The following is a 22,317-nucleotide window of genomic DNA, read 5'->3' as shown; positions in this document are numbered from 1 at the left end:
ATTCACACAGTACCCTCCATAGAATATCAATTTCCAAATTCACTAAGTTCAACAACCTGTAATTTTCTCCAGAATTGTAGAAAATCATAATCCTTGCCACATGCATATCTTCAATACCCATACAAACACTCCACAAAATAAAAAGACCCTCACTTGAAAACTGTGGGAGGAGTTAGGCGGACAAATTATGTACCCTCCATATAATATTAATTTACAAATAAAGGGGTAAAACTCCTGCAAAAGAAGTCGAAATGATCAAAATTGCAATATGATATATCTAGAGTGACCCACAAAGAAGCTACACAGCAAGTTTCAGCGTGATATGTGGAAGAGAAATGAAAATAGAAACAGAAAACCTCGAACGGATGGACGGACGGACGTACAGACATCGCTGTACCATAATACGTCCCGTCTTCAGACGGGTGTATAAAAACATGCATATAATTAAATTAATGGTGAAATACATTCAATAATTTACAATTACAGTACTGTACAAGATATTTTCTTGGAATATCTAATTAGTCCAGAGTAATGACTGTAAGGATGATCCAAATGCTTTGGATAACTAGTATTAAACACTCTATGTAGCTGAGGATTATGCTCCAATCATGGAGGTTGCAAATAAAATGTCAATTCTTTCATCAGTTGTTTTGATCAGCAATGGATGGCAGAAATTCACAAGTTTGTGTCATCTCTCTTCAGGCTCCTTAGGAAGCTCCGTTAAAGGTGGGACTCTATCGTGAACCGCAATGGCATTGAAGAGATGGAGTAACAGTGTTCCTCGGTCTGATGTCCTGTGTGATGGTAATATATCCTTGTCCCAATTGTTCCCCACTAATTGGTATTTCACATTGTCACAATCAGCCTAGGGATCACATAATTCTTTCACTTTCACATTTACCAATTCTTTCCAGGATTCTAACTTTCTGTGACCGCCCGGTGGCCGAGAGGTCAGAGTGTTCGCCTCGCATGCGGAAGGTCGGGGTTCGAATCCCAGCCGCGACAGACCTAAGTCGTTAAAATAGGTAGTGATAATTCCATCGCCAAACGCTCGGCATCAGGTGTGAATGTCACGGGTCATCGGAGATGACCTTAAAAACGGATGCCCCGTGTCACAGTAGGTGTGGCACGTTAAAGAACTCTTTTCACCGGTCTTGGTCTTGGTAGCAAGATATAATCAATCTAACTTCCTGTGGATGGTCTTGGGATGGATACTTAGTCCAATATTAGATAGTCGTTCAATGTCCTATAAAACAATATTGATACATGTATAATTACACTCGAGTAGCGACATAACAATAACAGCGCGGATCAAAGATATGATTTTAATCATTTTTTAAACAATATACAATCAATCAGAAGATTAGAATTTTTTTAAATCTTGGTTTAATATATAATGAAGTTTATGACTATGGTATTGATTGATTTTTGTTGTATGAATTAATTAATTAATAGACATGTTTACGACAGTTTTATAACATATTTTATTTCTATTTAAGGATTAGCACGATACTTTTAAAAAGTGTATACAGAAAGTAAGAGCAAAGTCAAGGCATCTTTCCCTACTGAGGTCGTCTCGTGGTGATCCGGGTTAGAATAGGTCCTCAGTATCCCTTGCTTGTCGTAAGAGGCGACTAAATAGGGTGGTCCTACGGATGAGACTGCATAAACCGAGGTCCCGTGTCTTAACAGGTGTGGCACGATAAAGATCACTCCCCACTCAAAGGCATGGCTCTAAATTAAGCAGCCCTTCTTGCCAATGTTGACGTCTCCATATGAGTGAAAAATTCTCGAGCAAAACGTTGAACAATATAAAATAAATGAATCGATCAGAACATTGTTGAATTTTAAACCTTGGCTCAATAAGTAATGCAGTCAAACAATGTTATTTATTTATTTATTTATTTTTTGGTATTCAATTAATGTACATATGTATGACAGTTTTGTAACATATTTTATATATATTAAGGATTGGTACAATGTCTTTATAAGAATGTGTTTACTGCAAGAGGAAAGCCAAGGCATATCTTTCCCTCGTGAAATCCAGAAATGCTCATGAATTTCTACATTTTTGATGGACATATTTACATCACTATAGAGAATGTCTCTTCTCCTTCAAAACGGTGGGTCCCGTGGGGATCTCCTTCACAAATGTGGTCCCGTGGGGATCCGGGTTAGAATAGGACCTCAGTACCCCCTTGCGTGTCGTAAGAAGCAACGAAGTAAACGGATGAGACCACTAAAACCTAGGCTTCATGTCACATTAGGTGTGGGAATCTAAATCAGTACGGTAAAGTAATAGTTATTGTATATTTATTTCGGTGTACCTTGATTTATTTGGCCGACGGGCTGTGACGAGTGGGAAGCACGAGTCTCCGCCCTTCGTCCAAATAAATCAAGATACACCGAAATTATATTCAATAACTTACTTGTATCATGACCAATTAGAAATATAATATATGTCATGTGACCAGTGGTTATTGCCTGATTTTTTAGGTCACCTGAATTCATTCAGGTGACCTATTGCTATCTGTTTTTGTCCGTCGTCGTTCGTCGTGCGTTAACATTTGAACATTTTCAGCTTCTTCTCTGAAACCCCTGAACCAATTTCAACCAATTTTGGCATATAGCATCTGTGGGTGAAGGGGAACAAAAATTGTGAAATTCGTGGTCCCTGCCCCCCTGGGGCCTGAGGGGTGGGGCAAAAACCATCAAAATGAGTGTAATTTTAAAAAATCTTCTTCTTTACTCCTGGACATCAAGAAGCCAAACTGTGGGCATAATTATAATGAGCTTTGAGCCCTCTACCAAAATTGTGAAATTCATGGCCCCTGGGGCAGGGGTTCTTGTGTTAGGGTGGGGCTCTATTGGTCATATAGTGAAAATGGCAAAAACCATCAAAATGAGTGTAATTTTAAAAAATCTTCTTCTTTACTCCTGGACATCAAGAAGCCAAACTGTGGGCATAATTATAATGAGCATTGAGCCCTCTACCAAAATTGTGAAATTCATGGCCCCTGGGGCAGGGGTTCTTGTGTTAGGGTGGGGCTCTATTGGTCATATAGTGAAAATGTAGAAATTCTTTGAAAATCTTCTCTGTCTCTGGGTATTAAGTAGACAAACTAATAGCATGGTAATGATGAGCAAGGATGCCTCTTTATACCCCCCGCAACAAGTTGTGTGTGTGGGGGGGGGGGGGGGGGGGGTATACTGGAATCGAGTTGTCCGTCCGTCCGTCCGTCTGTAGACGCAATGGTTTCCGGACTCTAAAGCATTATCCTTTCCACCTACCGTCACCATATCATATATATGAACTACCCATGGGATGAAGATGTTCCCTATCGATTTTGGGGTCAAAAGGTCAAAGGTCAAGCACACTGGACATCGAAGTAGCAATATGGTTTCCGGGCTCTAAAGTGTTATCCTTTCCACCTACAGTCACCATATCATACATATAGACTACCCATAGGATGAAGATGTTCCCCATCGATTTTAGGGTCAAAAGGTCAAAGGTCAAGCGCACTGGACATTGAAGTAGCAATATGGTTTCCGGGCTCTAAAGCGTTATCCTTTCCACCTACAGTCACCATATCAAACATATGGACTACCCATGGAATGAAGATGTTCCTTATCGATTTTGGGGTCAAAAGGTCAAAGGTCAAGCGCACTGGACATTGAAGTAGCAATATGGTTTCCAGGCTCTAAAGCGTTATCCTTTCCACCTACAGTCACCATATCATATATATGGACTACTAATGGGATGAAGATGATCCCTATCGATTTTGGGGTCAAAAGGTCAAGCGAACTGGACATTGAAGTAGCAATATGGTTTCCGGGCTCTAAAGCGTTATCCTTTCCACCTACAGTCACCATATCATATATATGGACTACTAATGGGCTGAAGATGATCCCTATCGATTTTGGGGTCAAAAGGTCAAAGGTCACGCGCACTGGACATTGAAGTAGCAATATGGTTTCCGGGCTCTAAAGCGTTATCCTTTCCACCTACAGTCACCATATCATACATATGGACTACCCATGGGATGAAGATGTTCCCTATCAACTTTGGGGTCAAAAGGTCAAAGGTCATGCGCACTGGACATCGAAGTAGCAACACTCAGAAAAGAGGTAGTTTATACCTATTACCAACACCCTTTGGGAGATTGGGGTAAGCGGGGGGTATTCTTAGTGAGCATTGCTCACAGTACCTCTTGTTAAAAATTGTGAAATTCATGGCCCCTGGGGCAGGGGTTCTGGTGCTAGGGTGGGGCTCTATAAGTCATATAGTGAAAATGCATTATTTCTTTGAAAATCTTCTTCTCTGTCCTTGGGTATTAAGTAGACAAACCAATAGCATGAATATGATGAGCAAGGATACCTCTTTCAAAATTGTGAAATTTATGGCCCCTGGGTCAGGGGTTCTGGTATTAGGGTGGGGCCCTATTGATCATATAGTGAAAATGCATTTTATTTCTTTGAAAATCTTCTCCTCTGCTGCTGGGTATTAAGTAGACAAACTAATAGTATGATAATGATGATCAAGGATGCTTCTTTCAAAACTGAAATTTATGGCCCCTGGGTCAGGGGTTCTGGTGCAAAGGCGGGGCTGACCACATAGCTATTCAATGTTTCTTCCATCCAAAAGTAAAATTCTTATATTTAAACACAAACCTAATTCAAACATTGGAAGGTTGTTACATGATACTCAGGTGACCTATAAGGCCCCTGGGCCTCTTGTTTAATTACCCCAATGAAAAGTAAAGTTTTTGTCAGGTGATCGCTCGAGTATTTTCCTCTTCCCGCCATGCATGCTCATCGCGCACTTATAGCCCGATAGTTTGTGAGAGCGGATGTTCAGAATGTGTCTGATCAGAGCACCTCAGCTATGATCATTGGCGATTTACACGATTTGTGTTTACAGTTTTTATTCAATGATGACTATGAGGATTTTCTCACAAGCATGTGAGGATCACACATTTCGTGAAATTAAACCGGGAGATGATAAAATGGATATCGACACGGCCGCGAGCCTAGATCTAGTGAATTCTAATTTGAACTTCACCATGTGTTGAAATTGTTAGGTGGTGTTCAATAATTTATTTACACAGCACAGTTTTAAAAAATATGCAAATGATTGTTGCGCCCACTGGTGTATCCCCAGTTATTGTACACTTTTTATAAAAGGAAAAACACCACAGCCATGATACAAGCTTTACATATTGTAGTCAAAAAAAAAAAAAAAAAAACAAACACAAGGTTAAGGTCTTGGTAATATCCCCATGCTTAAAGAAACTCATACTTTTCAGTTAACTGTTGCATGGATGCAGTGCATGTGATGTATTTATAAGTAGCAGTGGACCCTACCACACGATCAGAAACGTCCGTGTATGATGGTGTGCATCTAACAAAGAAAGGAAGTTGTAATCAGCATTGTGATCACATGTATTTGAAGTACGATTTGAAGAGGCAGAAAGTGTTGTGAGTACTTCTAGAATAGCATGATGATAGAATGTTGAAATTTTGGCCTATAGCACGTGAAGGTTCACCTTCATAGTTAAGCTGTTGGCATTTGTTGATTTTGGTTTTCAATATTTTATTTTTTTGTTACAATGTTTCAAGGTTTACCAACTCAACAGTGGTTTACTAACAAATTGCCAAATATCTTAATGATTACTATATTGAATTTATTACTATTTATCTTTTTTAGAAAACACTAGTTACTAATCATGTAAAATATATTTGGAATCAATTTTGTAGTACAAGGAGTATGGTGACGGGAAATAAAGAACGGATTTTAGCCGTTTTCATCAATGTTTGATGAAAGGTTTGGGAGATATGAACTCGGAAGGATGAACAGACACCACAGCAACTATATGCACACCCGAATTTTTTTTCCGGGGAACATAACAAAACAGGATTAGCAGTCCTATTATGGAACCAGAAATTACTCCTTGACCATTGGACATGAATTTCCCAATTTTGATACAAGGCCAGTCGTAAACAGGTTTTTTTTCTTCTGTTGGATATACAGTTTATGATAAAATAAACAATGTATTTGCATTTTCAATTTCTAGGCAAAATTTCCTCAATCTATGTCCCATCAAGTTTAAGAGTTTATTAATTGACAATTTTTGTTCCCCTTGATCCATAGAAGTTTTATACCAAAACATTCTAGAGAAGAAGCTGAAAATGTTCAAAAGTTTTCGCACGACGACTGACGAAAACAGATAAGACCGCTAAACAATGAAATATACAGCATTTGTGATGTTCATCTGTCACAGTCAAAAAACATTTGACGTCACAATGCCATGGGCAGATGCTAACTCAGCATGGATTTAAAAGATCTAAGGTTATCGCCGCGCACGGTTGGGAACATTTTTCATTTTATAATGTACACGCAGGTAAACGCGTAATCGACTGTTCAGTTGTTATCGGACATTCGGCTCAATGATGTGGTATGTTTGGAAAACAAGTCTAGAGTAAATTCATATGTGGTTTTCGTTGATAAGACGCATTCTATACAGCGGTAATTGTAATCCCAAACAGGTATATGATCATCCTTTCAACAGCTAAAAGCACACTTCAAGCAATTCCCATTTAAGAGATTAACAGCACCGAAAATATACAGAAAATTAAGGTAACCAAGGTCTCTTGTTTAGAATAAAAACGACAAAAAGCAATAATTTTCTACTCTCAAAGAAATAAATGACAAGATCTTTTGATTTATTGTTACTCAAAATCCTTAAAAGTGTCATTTTAACAATTTCAACACCTTAAATATGATAGGAAATAGTAAAAATGACTACTTACGAGACATATTTCAAGCTCTATGAAATCTACAAAATCCAGGAGTTTCCCCCCGACCCCCTCTCTCATGACGTTGTGTCCCCTAACTTCAATTACTGGATCCGCCCATGCATAGAACGGAAATTGATACATTTATATATCTGTTTAGGTACGCCGATCTATTTCCTCTGCCAGGACTGCTCTTTTGAAACATTTTGTGCTAGAAAATCTGAGCTTTGAACATCTCACACGAAACAATGGGATACAGAATCACACAAGACAGTTAGCACAAGAGTTGTTTTCGTCAGACTTAACTGGATCCTCATCGGCCATGCTCGTTTTAGATGGAACCTATATATATATATATATATATATATCCAGAAGTCTAACAATTACACCTTCTCAAGACGGTCGTACAGTCTTTATAAAGAGAGACCGCTCGTAAAGCCAATGATGGTGGTAACAACATCTGGATATATTCTATCCGTTCTTGGTCCATACATGGCCGACTCTAAAAATTATGATGCCAGGATCCTTAACCACATGATCAAGTCTAACGTGGAGGAAATGAGAAGTTGGCTTAAGGAGGGGGATACATTCATTGTAGATCGTGGTTTCCGAGACAGCGAGGAGGTCCTGACAGATATAGGATGGAAATGTCATGCTTCTTGAAAGGTTCAAAACAACATACCACAGAGGAGTCTAATAGTTCCAGATTAATAACCAAGGTCTCTCTCTCTCTCATATATATATATGTGTGTGTGTTTATACATACATTTAATATTGCCATTATTAAGTGGATGAATTGAAATAAAGGTAATGTAGATTTCACATAAGAATGCTGTTAATATATATACTTAGTTCCACATTTTAATATAGGTTCGATGGGTTGTAGAGTCTGCAAACCCAAGACTAAAACGATGGCGGTATCTTGGCAGAACCGTACCAAACACACAAATTCCTTTTGTTCACTGGTATTAAAATGATGATAGTAACGATCGTTACTATCATGACAAGATCTTTCTACTGGTACCAAGATATTTGCCCTTGTGACCTTAAAGGAATCACTGTTAGAAATACTGAAGAAAAATATCTCAGTTGGCAGATGATATATCAATTATACTTGACGGAAGTAGAGAATCTCTCATAGAAACTGTAAGGACACTGAACAAGTTTTCTGAACTATTAGGTTTATGTATTAACTGCTCCAAAACTCATGCAGTCTGGATAGGTACTAAGAGATTTAGTCAAGAAATAATATATTCAACTCTAAATTTTTCTTGGGGTAATAGTAGATTTACTTTACTCGGTATTCACTTTGATGTAGACTTGCAAAATATTCCAAAAATGAATTATGAACCAAAGCTGATACAGATGAAGGCAATTATCAGCCAGTGGAGCAAAAGATATCTAACACCAATAGGAAGGATAACTGTACTTAAAACTTTGGTGCTACCTCTTTTAAATCATATTCTGATGTCTATTCCTAAGCCGTCTGATGCTTTTTGCAAAGAATTAGAAAAACTCTTTTACTCCTTTGTATGGAATGGTCCTAGCCACCGCATTAAGAAAGATATCATTACAAAAACATATGAAAATGGTGGTTTACGACTGATTAATATAAAAGCCTTTATTGCATCTTTAAAAAGAATTTTGGATGAGACAATTAATCTTTACAGATAAAGGCTTTGAACTCTTCATTCCCAAGCTTGATTTGACAAAATTAATTACATGTGGAATAGATTATATACATGAGATTAAATAAACATTCAAGAATGTCTTTTGGATAGATGTCTTTAATGCTTGGATAGACTTAGTTTAGAAAGACAGCCTTCTTATAGAAAAGGCAAAAGGTGATGTACCACTTTTTTTTTAATCCAAACATTATGATAGGTAAAAAAAAACATATTTCAATAAAAATCTGTTTGAGTATAACATACAATATCACGGCTACCCATGTCCTAAATCATAATGTATCGGTTATGCAAGAAAATTCGTTTGGGGTGTTTCCGGTTATTAGTTAAAAGAGAACAACACGCCGCTTCGACAGGTAGGTAGATCTGAGTTTTTCTTGTTTATGATAATTTAACCACTGTTGACGAAAATCGGGGAATGTAGTCAGCTGTAGAAATGATTAAAGTACACGAAATAACCACAATTACCCATATCTAAAGCGGCAAGACGACATGAGATGATTTTCCGAGAGGAAAAAGGGGTTGAATTTTGAATATTTCTCACGATTCTCGATTGTCAGGGTCAATATCGGCTCAATCAACTAACCAGTCGAAACAAGATGTACTGTGAGCAATGCTCACTAAGAATACCCCCCGCTTACCCCAATCTCCCAAAGGGTGTTGTTAATAGGTACAAATTACCTCTTTCCTGAGTGTAAAAATATGGTATGCATTTGTAGAAGAAAATGGAAGATATAGTCCGAACACAAATCCATGGCATAAACCTATAATTTTGACCTTGAGATCAAAGGTCAAGGTCATAAATGTACATGACACATCGTCTCATGGTGATACACTCATGTGTCAAATATGGTATGCCTATGTCAAAGAACAAAGAAGTTATGGCCTGGACACGAATCCATTGTAAAAAAAAAAAACCCTTTAATTTTGACCTTGAGGTCAAGGATCAAGGTCATATAGAGGTCATGAAGGTACTTGACACATCGTCTCATGGTGATACACTCATGTGTCAAATATGGTATGCCTATGTCAAAGAACAAAGAAGTTATGGCCCGGACACGAATCCATTGTAAAAACCTTTACTTTTGACCTTGAGGTCAAGGTCATATGGAGGTCATGAAGGTACATGACACATCGTCTCATGGTGATACACTCATGTGTCAAATATGGTATGCCTATGTCAAAGAACAAAGAAGTTATGGCCCGGACACGAATCCATTGTAAAAAAACCTTTAATTTTGACCTTAGGGTCAAGGTCATATAGAGGTCATGAAGGTACTTGACACATCGTCTCATGGTGATCTACCTGTGTGCCAAATATGGTATGCCTAAGTCAAAGAACAAAGAAGTTATGGCCCGGACACGAATCTGCACAGACAGACAGACGGACAGACAGACAGGCAGAGTGATTCCTATATACCCCCCATAACTTCGTTCGGGGGGTATAATAAGTTGACCACTCTAGGGACGATTTGTGCAAGTTGAAATTAAAATATACTTTTTTGATGTTGGTATTTGTATTTTGCCAAAATTTCTATCCAAACGGGTCAGGTAATGATTTAGGGGATAAGTTATGATTTAATGGATTGGATATGATTTAGAGGAAAAGTTGGTTAATACACATCCGCTGCATCTTTTGTTATTACAAAAGGGAAGCAACGTGTAGTGTCCAATTTTTTGCTATTTTCAATGATCTGGTTTATCAAGAAACCAACCGTCATGCGACTAGGATTAAGTTTATATTACTCGGTACCGGAAACATTTGAAAACCAAGTAGTATTTCATGTAACACTGCGTCTGTGTTTATTAAGCAAACTTTTTATGTGCGGAGAACACTGTTTGTCAATTACTTCTTAGACCCATTTTCTACAAAAAACACAGGCACCTGAGGTATGGATATTACTACCCCCCCCCCCTTTTATGATAATTTTTTTGTGGCAATAATTTCTCTTTTTATACCACAGGCACTTGTTTCATACACGAGTCCCCCCTTCTTAATAATACCACAGGCACTTGTTTCATACATGAGTCCCCCTCCTTAATAAGGAGGGAAACTCATGATGTATGAAACAAGTGCCTGTGATATTATTAAGAAGGGGTGGGGTGGCTCATGTATGAAATAAGTGTCTGTGTTTTATACGTATTTTATTATACCGGTAGAAGGCCAATCTCTAAAGCTTACAAAAAGCGTGAAACGATTACATGAATCGAGAGAGGGATGAGATAGACAGGGAATTCACACATTTCTGAGTAATATTTGGACCCCCCCCCCCCAAATTATCAAAAGGGGGGTGGGGTAGTAATATCCATACTTTAGGTGCTTATGGAAAAAATACAAGTACTGATACTATACTAAATTTTTTTTTACCGCTAACTTCAGCTGTTCCTATACAAAGATTCATTGAGTGTTTTCATTTCCATCCCAATACAACATACACTATTTATTCTATTATTTTGTATTTTACAGATGGAAAGAACTCAGCACGGGTGTGAATATAAAGGATGCGACAAAGTTTACCATCAATTAAAAGGGGAAACGGACTTTGCATATGAAAATTCAACATAGCTTTATTGACATCGGTCACTTACTCGTTTTGCTTTTGTTGTTTTTGATTGGTATTTAACATTAAAGAGAGATTATTTGAGTATGGTCTCTGGTTATACCTACTTCCGTTCAGATTTATCAGCATTTTACAATCTGAGAGTTGTCCCTTCTTAAGCTCTCTTCTAAAACATTTCAAAGCAAACGTTACAGTAGGTAAGACACTTCACTTTGTATACACGGATGTTTCGAGTGATGCTTGTGTCAACATAATGTTTTACGGACTGTTATTTCTTTGTATAGAAAAACGGGTATCAAATTGCAGGTACCTTTCTTAATAGCAGTTTAGAGAGAAAACGTTTGCTTTGTTTATAGCAATGTTTTATAATTTTTCACAAAGAAGTAGGTTTTGTAGGGCATCTACTCTCACAGTTATCTTAACGAATCTGATTTAGAGAAACAGCAATTCTGGAAGAACTCGACCACGTTTGGTTAATTTTCATTCAGTGGTTCTCATGTGGAATTTAGTTAGCGGACAAAAGACGCCAAATGGTGACAACAATTAATTTGATATTATTGGTCAGATGAGGAATATTTCGAAAGTCCATTTTTGTTAGTTTAGTAATTATTCTACCACGCTCAAAATTAACTAGTATTTTTATTACACATTAGATTCTGACATGTAATCAAAGTTTAGTCCAAGTCTCTGCGGCTGCAACAGCTTAAAGTCATTTATTTTGTAACCATCATGTTGCCTGATGGGTTGTTCTCTGGCATGTCGATTTGGTGCATTCGGTAAATATATTTTATTGGAGGCGGTCTCTGTCTAAATGGTCCCTGTGAAGGAGAGAAAACGTTATCATAATCACAAGACCATATCATGATAGCTTCCATGCTTATAAATTCATCCTAAAGAGTAAATTGACACAAGATCGACACCTACATGTATATAGTGTATCATCCCCACCCCCACCCCAGGTAATCTGACTATGGCCTACGGCCCCTTAACCATTTTACTAGAAAATCAATAGATTTCTATATCCTAATATGAAGTAATTCCTTATAGACTTTAACATTTGGTGTTCTGAATTTGAAGTAAAGTACTAGACCAGAAAATGCAAAGTAACAACATATTCCGTGCAACATCATGTAGCGATTGGTGGACCGTTCTTGGCACACTGATTTTGGCTGCGGACAACTCCGTTTGCCTGATCGGGGTGTGGGGCTCACGGCGGGTGTAGCCGATTGACGGGGGATGCTTACTTCTCCTAGTCACCTAATCCCACCTCTGGTGTGTCCAGGGGTCCATGTTTGCCCAACTCTCTATTTTGTATTGCTTATAGGAGTTATGAGATTGGTCACTGTTCCTTATCTTCACCTTTCATCAAGAAAGCATAAGCGTTACCTAAGTATTTGACAATTAAAGGTCATGCATAAATATTCGACATTTACATAATCCGTTAATTTTCTACATAGTCATAAATAAGTTGCTTATACACACCTTAGAATAATACTCTATCTTCTTCAATTCTCTGCACCTACTATACATACAGTTGACATACTATCTGGGTCTAGCCTTGATTGCCACGTCTTTGGTTCCGAATAAGCAGCATCTTTATTTAGTTTTGGTGAATACGTTCCTGAATAAATATACATATACGAGTACATGCATGTACATTGAAGAAAAATATCTAAAGCTTATACATTTTTTTTGCATGGGAAAGAGTAGAGATGAATTCGCAAATCGAAAACGGTATCAATCTTTTTTTCCCTAACACGACTAATATTTTTCAAATACCTTCGTTACAAATAAAAAGAATTAATTTCAATAAATCCTAAGTCATGCATTAATGTTATTGCAGATCCAGAATCGTACATACTAATCTAAATTACGTCACGTAATACAAACTCATTCAGGTGCGTAATACTATTGTATCTATCAGCGGGGTGTGTATTAACCAAATTTTCCTCTAAATCTTAACCAATATATTAAATCATAACTTATCCTCTAAAGCATTACCTGACCCGTTTGGATAGAAATTTTGGCAAAATACAAACACCAACATAAAAAGGAGAGTATTTTAATTTTAACTTGCACAAATCGTCCCTAGAGTGGTCAACTTATTTCGACTGGTTAGTTGATTGAGCCGATATTGACCCTGACAATCGAGAGTTGTGAGAATTTTTCAAAATTCAACCTCCTTCTGCTCTCGGAAAATCATCTCGTGTCGTCTTGCCGCTTTAGATATGGGTAATTGTGGTTATTTCGATTACTTTAATCATTTCTACAGCTGACTACATTCCCCGATTTTCGTCAACAGTGGTTAAATTATCATAAACAAGAAAAACTCAGATCTACCTACCTGTCGAAGCGGCGTGTTGTTCTCTTTTAACTCATAACCGGAAACACCCCAAACGAATTTTCTTGCATAACCGATACATTATGATTTAGGACATGGGTAGCCGTGAATATGTAAATGATATCATACATGAAGATAGTACTTTTTATACATATTAAAATTTTTTATTCATTTATCTTTGTGTATATATTAATTTTTATTAGAATTTATGGGTATAGTACAAGCAGTAAAAGCATGGATGAAAACAAAAAATAATGAAGGGGCTATATTTAAGGTACAAAATCCCTTGATTTTACCCAATATCCGTAAATTGTTATGTTATAAGAAATCAAAACATATTTATGATATATTGAACTATAACGATACTGAACCAATCTGTAAAACAAAATGGAACACTCTATTTGGACTTGAAGAAAGTGAATGGAGAACAATTTATAAGTTACCATTTAAGTTAACAAAAAATTCAAAATTTCAATGGTTCCAATATAGACTTATTTATAGAATTTTGGCTACAAACACTTTCCTGCATAAAATTAAGAGGAAGGATACAAAAAGCTGTACATTTTGTAAATTGGAAGAAGAAACATTGGAACACCTCTTCTGGGAATGTGTAAATGTTCAATCTTTTTTAGATACTTTGGAAACATATGTTGAAGAAAATACAAATCTACAGTTTTCTATTACAAAAAGAAACTTTTTGCTGGGTTTTCTTGATTCACACAAATATATTCAAAACACACCTTTTCTGTGGTTAAAGTACTACATATATTCCATGAGGTGTACAGAAAAGACATTAAGTATAGTAGTAGCGATATCTCATTTGAAAAAGAACTATGAGACCTTGAAATACATCTATAAAAATGGTGAAAAAACAAAATTTTACACAACCTGGAATGGATGGAACCTTTTATTCAATTGAAACAGCCTCTTGATATATTTATTCTCTCTCTCTCTCTCTCTCTCTCTCTCTCTCTCTCTCTCTCATATTGTTTCTTTCTGTAACTTGAAGATTGATGCATATGCCACTTGTGTTGATATTACAAAATAGAAGAAAATAAAGAATTATAAAAAAGAAAAATGTGCGCATTGTAGCTGCTAGAGCTAACAAATATTCCCCACCTCTAAGCTCAGGCATTGCTGATAAAGATCAAGACCTGGCAATGGAAATGCTTAACCTCTCACGTCAAACGAACGAGATGCGCGTCCGCGTAGAGACGGAGTGATGGGATCTAAGGTCCTACTCATGGAAGAAGCTGGACGCCATGGACGTTGCACTAGATTTCCCTAGATTCATCGAAGATGAAATCCGTAGCTTGACTCTTGGCACATACCAAGTCAAGATGGCAAAAGCTTACACTCTTGAACATTTGCAGGGTCCTATTTTAATATACATATTTCATATTTATGAATATATGTTATGCCACAACGAAATTTATTCTGCATCCGGATGCGAGTGGTAAAATCCTGCGGTAACAACACAATAAGAAAAAACAATACAAATATTGCTTTCCATGTAAAAGATATACAATCCATTTTAGAAATTAAGTAGATTGTATGGAAATAAAGTCCAAAGCTAAAAGAACAGAGAGTGTAAGAGAGATAATACTGTGACAATAAGCTGAAAAAATCAAATAAACTTCCTCTAGGAAGACGGTGGCTATGAAATCCTACTGAGTGAGGACATCCCCTTTGTTATTGGCGCCAAAATACAGAGTCGCCATGTGTCTGCCAAGAAATACTTCTGCTGGGTTGAACATAAGGAAGTAGTAATAACATCATGGTATTGCAAATGCAAGGCAGAATCCCGTGTTGTTGGCTGCTGTGCACATATGACAAGTGTTCTGTGGTATGTATTTGTACAGTCGTTCATGCTAATTAAAATTAGATCCTATGATCCGCTCATCTACTATCGCTACATACTACATGTAGATAAGCGGATCGTAGGATCTATTTTTAATTAGATTGATGCTTTTAGAATCATGATGTTAAAACGTGCATTGTCCGAATTGTAGGTAAGTGCTGTACGGTAATGAAGATTTGAAATTTTTTTTATTCTTTGCTGCTGATGAATTGACCATTATCTACTAATTGCGTATTACATGTATTGATAAGATATTTTCAATACTTCATATTTTATAGTTCTACAATGATTCCAGGTACTTGTTGTTTGCACGCCACCAAGATGGACCTTAAAAGGCGTACGTGATTTGGACTCGCAATCTGGATGACGCAGCACGGCCCAATGATGAGTCTGACAGCGGAGAAGATAGTCCATTTGAAGAATAAGAGATAGCACAATGTTCCTGATACACGTCTTTTTATGCCCCCGAGATCGAAGATCGGGGGGGGGGGGGGATATTGTTTTTGTCCTGTCTGTCATTCTGTCTGAAACTTTAACCTTGCTAATAACTTGAACAATAAGTGATATAGCTTTGATATTTCACATGAGTATTCCTTGTTACTAGACCTTTTCGTGGGTACCAATATTGTTGACCTTGTGACGTTGACCTTGGAGTTTGACCTACTTTTTGAAAACTTTAACCTTGGTAATAACTTTTGAACAGTAAGTGATAGAGCTTTGATATTTCACATGAGTATTCCTTGTGACAAGACCTTTCCGTTGGTATTGAACTTTTGATCTTGACATTTGACCTACTTTTAATTTTTTTTTTTTTTTTTTTTTTTTTACATTGGTCATAACTTCTAAATGGTAAATATTAGAGCTTTGATATTTCACATGAGTATTCCTTTTGACAAGATCTTTCTACTGGTACCAAGATATTTGCCCTTGTGACCTTTGCCATCTTCGGAATTGGCCATTATCGGGGGCATTTGTGTTTCACAAACACATCTTGTTTGTTTTTATCTTTTACCACATAATGCATTTTATCACTAGACTTTGCGTCATTTATTCAGACGGTCTTTTACCTGGAGTCGACAATCCGGACTTGGTTGTTTATTGTTTTTGTAAAACCTGTATTTAAAAATCACCACCTGTTGTCAACCATCATCTTTTATCAACGACTCGTCATGCTCTAAAGGTAGAGGGTATTATTGAACGCATCTCTTGACATGTATTGAATTGTGTTTACAATCAAATTTGTAGGTTAAATATTATCGACAAAATATTTATAAGTACATTTAGTTAGAGTAGTATAATCAATAATATTGGTTCACACACTGTTATCTGTAGGTCCGTCTCCGGAATTTCATAGCGATCTTTCTCTATGCACAGTACATATATTTTATATATAAATCGGATCTTTTTCATGTACCTTGAATCTGTAAATTAATGACATAATGATGCTACATTTAATCAAAACTTAAATTAAATTTATGCATATGCCGACGTAATCTCGCCCGGGATGATTTGCGTTGATGTAAGTGCACTTCGTGTCAGTTTTTAGTGTAGATGAGTGAGGAGACTCGAAGGACAACTTGCTTGGGTATATTCCCAGCAGTGCCAGATACGACCGATTATTAATTGTCTTAGGGGAGTCATATGATTACAATTACTATCGTGGTATACTAAAGTGTTGCATTAAATATAAATCATTTTGTGCTATTCGCTACCTACATTTACCATGTCTATATTTAATGCAACAGTTAAGTATACCACGATAGAAATGGTAAATTTCCAACAAATAGAGGGCGTGTCGGCATTATTTTAATCGATACACATTATCAAAATTTAAACAGTATTACATAACACAACTGCCCAATATATATATATACATGTATACCCATCATTATTTGTGATGTTTTGTGAAATCCTTAATTAACTATCTCTAGTCATTAGTTTATATTCACTTTGTTCAATTTACTTATTATATGCTTTTTAAATTCACTAGCTCAATTACAGTATTACGTGTATATACTTGTAATTACCTTTCCGCATTTTTACAAGCTCGAACTAGTTGTGTTAAAGCGGGTAGTAGTTAATGGTGAAATCAGTAGCCCCCAGACCTCATACTTTTGTTTTCAATACGTTTTACCTAATGTTTAACATTATAATTCATTAATACAATGATGATGCATGTAATATGAATATCTTTTATTTAAAACTATGTCTCTGTTAAGCTGAAATTCTTTAAATTATATTAAGCATGTACGATATTAGCAGAAATAAAGTTTTTGATTGTTTTTTGTTTTGCAACTATCCATAAAGTAAAGCATGATAATACACATTTTGCGATGTCCTTGATTTAACGGACTGTCTTTTCTACCAGAGGCGCTAAAAAGAATACATCCCCAAATCTTCATCGATGAAATAAAAATATATCGGTTAGGAAGCCATTTTTATACACTATAACTTTTCTTCTTGATCATCAATGTGTTGTGTCCATCTCTGTTATGGAAAAAAGTGACAGGGGCTTACGTTCTCGAGAAATTACATGTATATTTGAAATCCTGAGAATAACATACTGATCTTAGGTAATCTTCAGGTAGGCTGAAAAAAATAATAACTAACTGTGACCGATCTCATAAATCCTATAAGAATACAAAATTAAGACAAGGGCATACAATGACCCCTGGAAATATTAGCAGTGGGATCAGGTGTCTTAGAGGAACAGGTGATTATGGCGATTTTTTTACCTCCAAGTTATTCTTTTAATACAGTACAATAAAGCTCAATTTAAAGTTTAAATATTGACATAAGTATAAGTACTTAGATCGCGTATAAAGATTGGGTATTTTAATAATGATAGTCATCATTGAAACATGTCTTTTGAATTTCTTATACACTATGTACAGGTATTTTCGTTAATCAATCTGCTTTTTGATTTGATATTCTTTACAAATAAATCCAACCATTCGTGCCGTTGAAGAACTTTGATAAGATAAAAATGGCCAGGAAATGTTATGAACTAGAAGTGAACCTGAAGAGAAATCAATAAAATCCAATATCGGTCAGTGACGACTTAGGAATTCGTTCTTTCATAAACCAATAAAAACTGGTTGTGCTTCTCCTACATGCATTTTTATTTTAATTTGAAATTTATCATTATTTGATCTCTTTTCAGTTGTATCGTAGAGTATGTGTATATTTGGTGATCATCGAAATCCATGCTCAATGACAAAATTTTCTTGTCAAGCCCGAGTTTTACACTGCACATAAATGTCTCAGAACTGATATGTATTTGAAATTTAAGCGTATTGCAAACTACATCTACATTTGTAAAATCAATTTACATCTAAATGAGCTGTTGTTTTGGATTCTTTATTGTTATTTATGCATTGGTACTCGTATATTGGAAAAACCGTCATGTCATATACAGGTGTCATGCACAATCTGAACAAGTAAAGACAACAAACAATAATTAATCTCATAACTCCTATAAAGAATACAAAATACCCACCCACCCCCTCTTCCGCCTTGTTAACCGGTACATTTTTTGTAACACCCGCCGTGAGCCCTATACCTTCACCAGATAAACTTTTGTTATCAGTAGTCAAAATCAGAATGAAAAGAACGGCTCAACAATCGATATCAAACACGTCATAAAACATTCGACCTAATGACAGGTTGTATTGGCAAATGAAATTATTATAACGACCATAAAATTTGCAAAACACTTTAAAACGAGACTGTTGAAACTCCTGTAACGTACCAACACCCCCATAATGCGTCCTCCAGACGCTATCATGTTTTAGGGGTAACAATGCTGTTTGTTTTATTTAGTTTTACAACCCACATGAAAATATTTTGCTCATAATGACACATCATCAGCAGTCGACGTGCCGTTTTGTTTTTTCAAGTCTCGTTTAAAGTAAGTCGACGTGCGAACCTACTGAGCTACTCAGCTAGGTGATGAATTTTGAAATGAATAGACAAATATTGCTGATATTTATATTTTATATTTTCGTCCATGATTTAAAAGGAAATCAGCAATTATGATGATATAGAGTTCCTCCTTATAATTTTAAATTTCCCCCGAGACAATAAGATATTATTACAAAAGATAAATGTTGTTTGTGATCATGGAAGTATTGCTTTCAAGAATGTAGTCTAAGACTTAATGAATACTAGTCGTATGTTGTGGATTGGTTAGAGGGTATTTGAAGTGGTTGGATCAGTTTTGAAATGTAAAGGTGGACGAACTTTTCTTTACTCAAAATATGCGTATAGCTAGTTTATACAATTTACTAAATGATATTTTGAGAATGGAAAAGGAAAATGCATATGTATACGAAAAATATTATGATATTATGTCATTCTGTCTAGAGAGTGGAAATATATGCGTTGTACATAAAGCCTCTACAACTTATACATTGACTTCTTGTGATATTGTTTCACAGTAACATTTACAAGTGTAGGCCGCCAAAAGTATTACGATTAATAAATTCTGATTTATATGCTATATCTAATTATAGTTCTAGAGAATAACTTACTTATAAAGCATTGCATCAAAAAGAAATAATTTTGTGAATTTCGTTAATTTTCCAATTCCATATGATACATAATATATGCACATACAAGACTAAACTTGCTGTTCGTTAAGAGATCACGTTAATTCAAGTAACTATTAAATTTGGATGGATTTCCTTATTGAGACAGTCTGAAATTGCCCATAATATTGGACTGTTGTTCACTAATATCGGACTGCTAAAGGTAAATGGTTTGACTGCAAAAACAAACGAATGCATTCACAGCAATTTATCGTGCCAACTCCTACCATGACCCTGAACTTCCTTTAGAAATAGTATATCCGAAAAACATATATCTACGACTATTACTGTTATTAAACGGGGTTTGGCGAAGTAGATTACAAGTCTTACGTTTGACTCGGCGCTGGGATTGATGATAGATCCAGAGACCCCCAGGGTGCGAAGCTAGCTACATTTGTTGTAGTTCGAAATATCTTACGTTTTATTGGCTTTTTTATGATTTTGATATTTACCGTGCCAGGAAAACGTCAGAACAGGTGTAAACGGAAAATTTCGCTGCCTCCAGTTGGAGGCGGCATTCTCGGGTTGATTTCGAATACTTGCTAGGCAAATTCAATGTTAAACTCACAACTAATGATGTTTCTTGTACTTACTAATATCGATTAAAAGAAAACATCACTCCAAAATTCGATAACAAGCACAGAAGTGTTGTCAACCGAATTTTCGCTGTCATTTGGGCGAACGAGTCACGTGACTCCAAACGAAGCTCGACAGTTTGTTAAAATGTTTTCAAGAGACTGTTTATGTGATGAAAGAACCCATACAACCGATATTTGTAAGTAGAAGAAGCATCGTTTTATTGATTAGTTGTGACTTTATCATTGAATTCGGCTCGCAAGTACATGTATTTAAAATCGGCCCGAGAATGCCGCCTCCAGCTGGGTTAATTGATGTTTTCCGCAACACTCAACAATTCTTCAGTGATCTGGTGGCACCCAGGTTTTGTTGGTGGAAGAGAGAACCCAGATACAATGTACCTTGGAAGAGACCACCGACTTTCCGAAAGTAAACTGGGAAACTTTCTCACATTCCAGCGCGAGCGGGATTCCAACCCACGCCGACAGAGGTGTGTTGAGCACGATGTTCTAACCACTCGGCCACGGAGGCCCCTGCCCGGGAATCATGAAATTTACAATTTTTGTAGAAGCCGTCCTGCTTTACATCACTATGCATTTAGTTTTACCGACACGTGTGGGGTTTTAGAGAAGAAGATTTGGTAAATTTGTCAATTTTGGGCAGTTTTTGCCCCGCCACTAAGGCCACGGGGTGTAGGAGTCCAGCAATTTACAATTTATGCCCCCTTGTTTCAAAGATGCTTCATACCTTTGAAAAGGATTGGAATGATAGTTATCAAGAAGTTTAAAGATTATATTGTTCATACACTTAATAACTGACCATTTTGGCCCCACCCTAATACCAAAACCCCTACCCCTGGGATCATCAATTTATAATTTTGATGAAAAACTACCTGATCTTTTTGAATATGCATTTAGTTTTAATTTAGTATCAATAGCACTAAAGATTGATTGATTGTTTAAATATTTTTCGCCATACTCAACAATTGTTCAGTTATCTGGTGGCGCCCAGTTTTTATTGGTGGAAGAGAGAACCCAGTTACAATGTACATGTACCTGGGACGAGACCACCAACCTTCCGAAAGTAAACTGGGAAACTTTCTCACTTACCAGCGCCGACAGAGGTGAGAGGCCGTGTGATTTTGAGCGCGATGCTCTAACCATTCGGCCACGGAGACCCCAGTTTACGTAATGACGCGGGTTCTGACGTTTCCCTGACACAATAAATATCAAAATCACAAAAAGCCAGGGAAACGTAAGATATCTCGGACTACATTAGATGTTACTTAAGATGCTGATAAAACAGAATGATCCTTGTATTGTATTCGCATATCAACCGGGAGGTTGCGAGTTCGTGCCCCGCTCGTGCCAAGGCCGCGTCAAACATACCACGTGAACATAAGATCTCCAGCCTAATAAAGTTACACTTCCCGAACCGCAATTTCTGGACCCGCCCCTGTAGATGGGGGTAATTTCTGCATATTCGGCTAAATTGTACGGATTTATCATATCTCTATAATACAAAAACAAAACTTGGGCAATAAGGAATTCCGTAGTACATTATGTATGTACGCACACGTATTATGGTTTTAAAATAGCAAAGATTGTGAACACATTTCCCCATCAGTAAATGTTACATATCTTTATAATTAATAGACTTGTTTCGTGAAATTTTTGTTTAAACATTTAGCTTAGGTATGCGTTCTGATTTTTAGCCGAGTTGCAACGAAGTTGAACTCAGCTATTGGTTTGGTGATGCGGGCGGGCGGGCGGTTGGGCGTCAACAATTGGTTTCCAGATGATAACTCGTAAAGTTTACAATCTAATCAAATGAAACTTTGATATATTGTTGGGTACCAGATAAGGGAGACCCCTATTGATTTTGGAGAAAAACGGTCAAACTTCAAGGT

At 36.6% G+C, this 22,317-nt stretch overlaps 1 long non-coding RNA gene across 1 annotated transcript; it reads right to left on the bottom strand.

The window, feature by feature from the left end:
* Positions 1-12,544: 12,544 nt before the first annotated feature.
* LOC125651674 (uncharacterized) lies at positions 12,545-13,482 on the bottom strand. Its single transcript, XR_007361316.2, has 2 exons — positions 13,386-13,482; positions 12,545-12,662 (listed from the first exon to the last, which is right to left on the bottom strand). It is a non-coding gene; the product is annotated as an uncharacterized LOC125651674 (long non-coding RNA).
* Positions 13,483-22,317: the final 8,835 nt, after the last annotated feature.

The sequence above is a fragment of the Ostrea edulis genome, chromosome 5 (genome assembly GCF_947568905.1).
Source record: "Ostrea edulis chromosome 5, xbOstEdul1.1, whole genome shotgun sequence".
Classification (NCBI taxonomy): Eukaryota; Metazoa; Mollusca; class Bivalvia; order Ostreida; family Ostreidae; genus Ostrea; species Ostrea edulis.
Note: the sequence above shows the minus strand (reverse complement) of the source record. Positions and strands in the feature narration are given on the sequence as shown.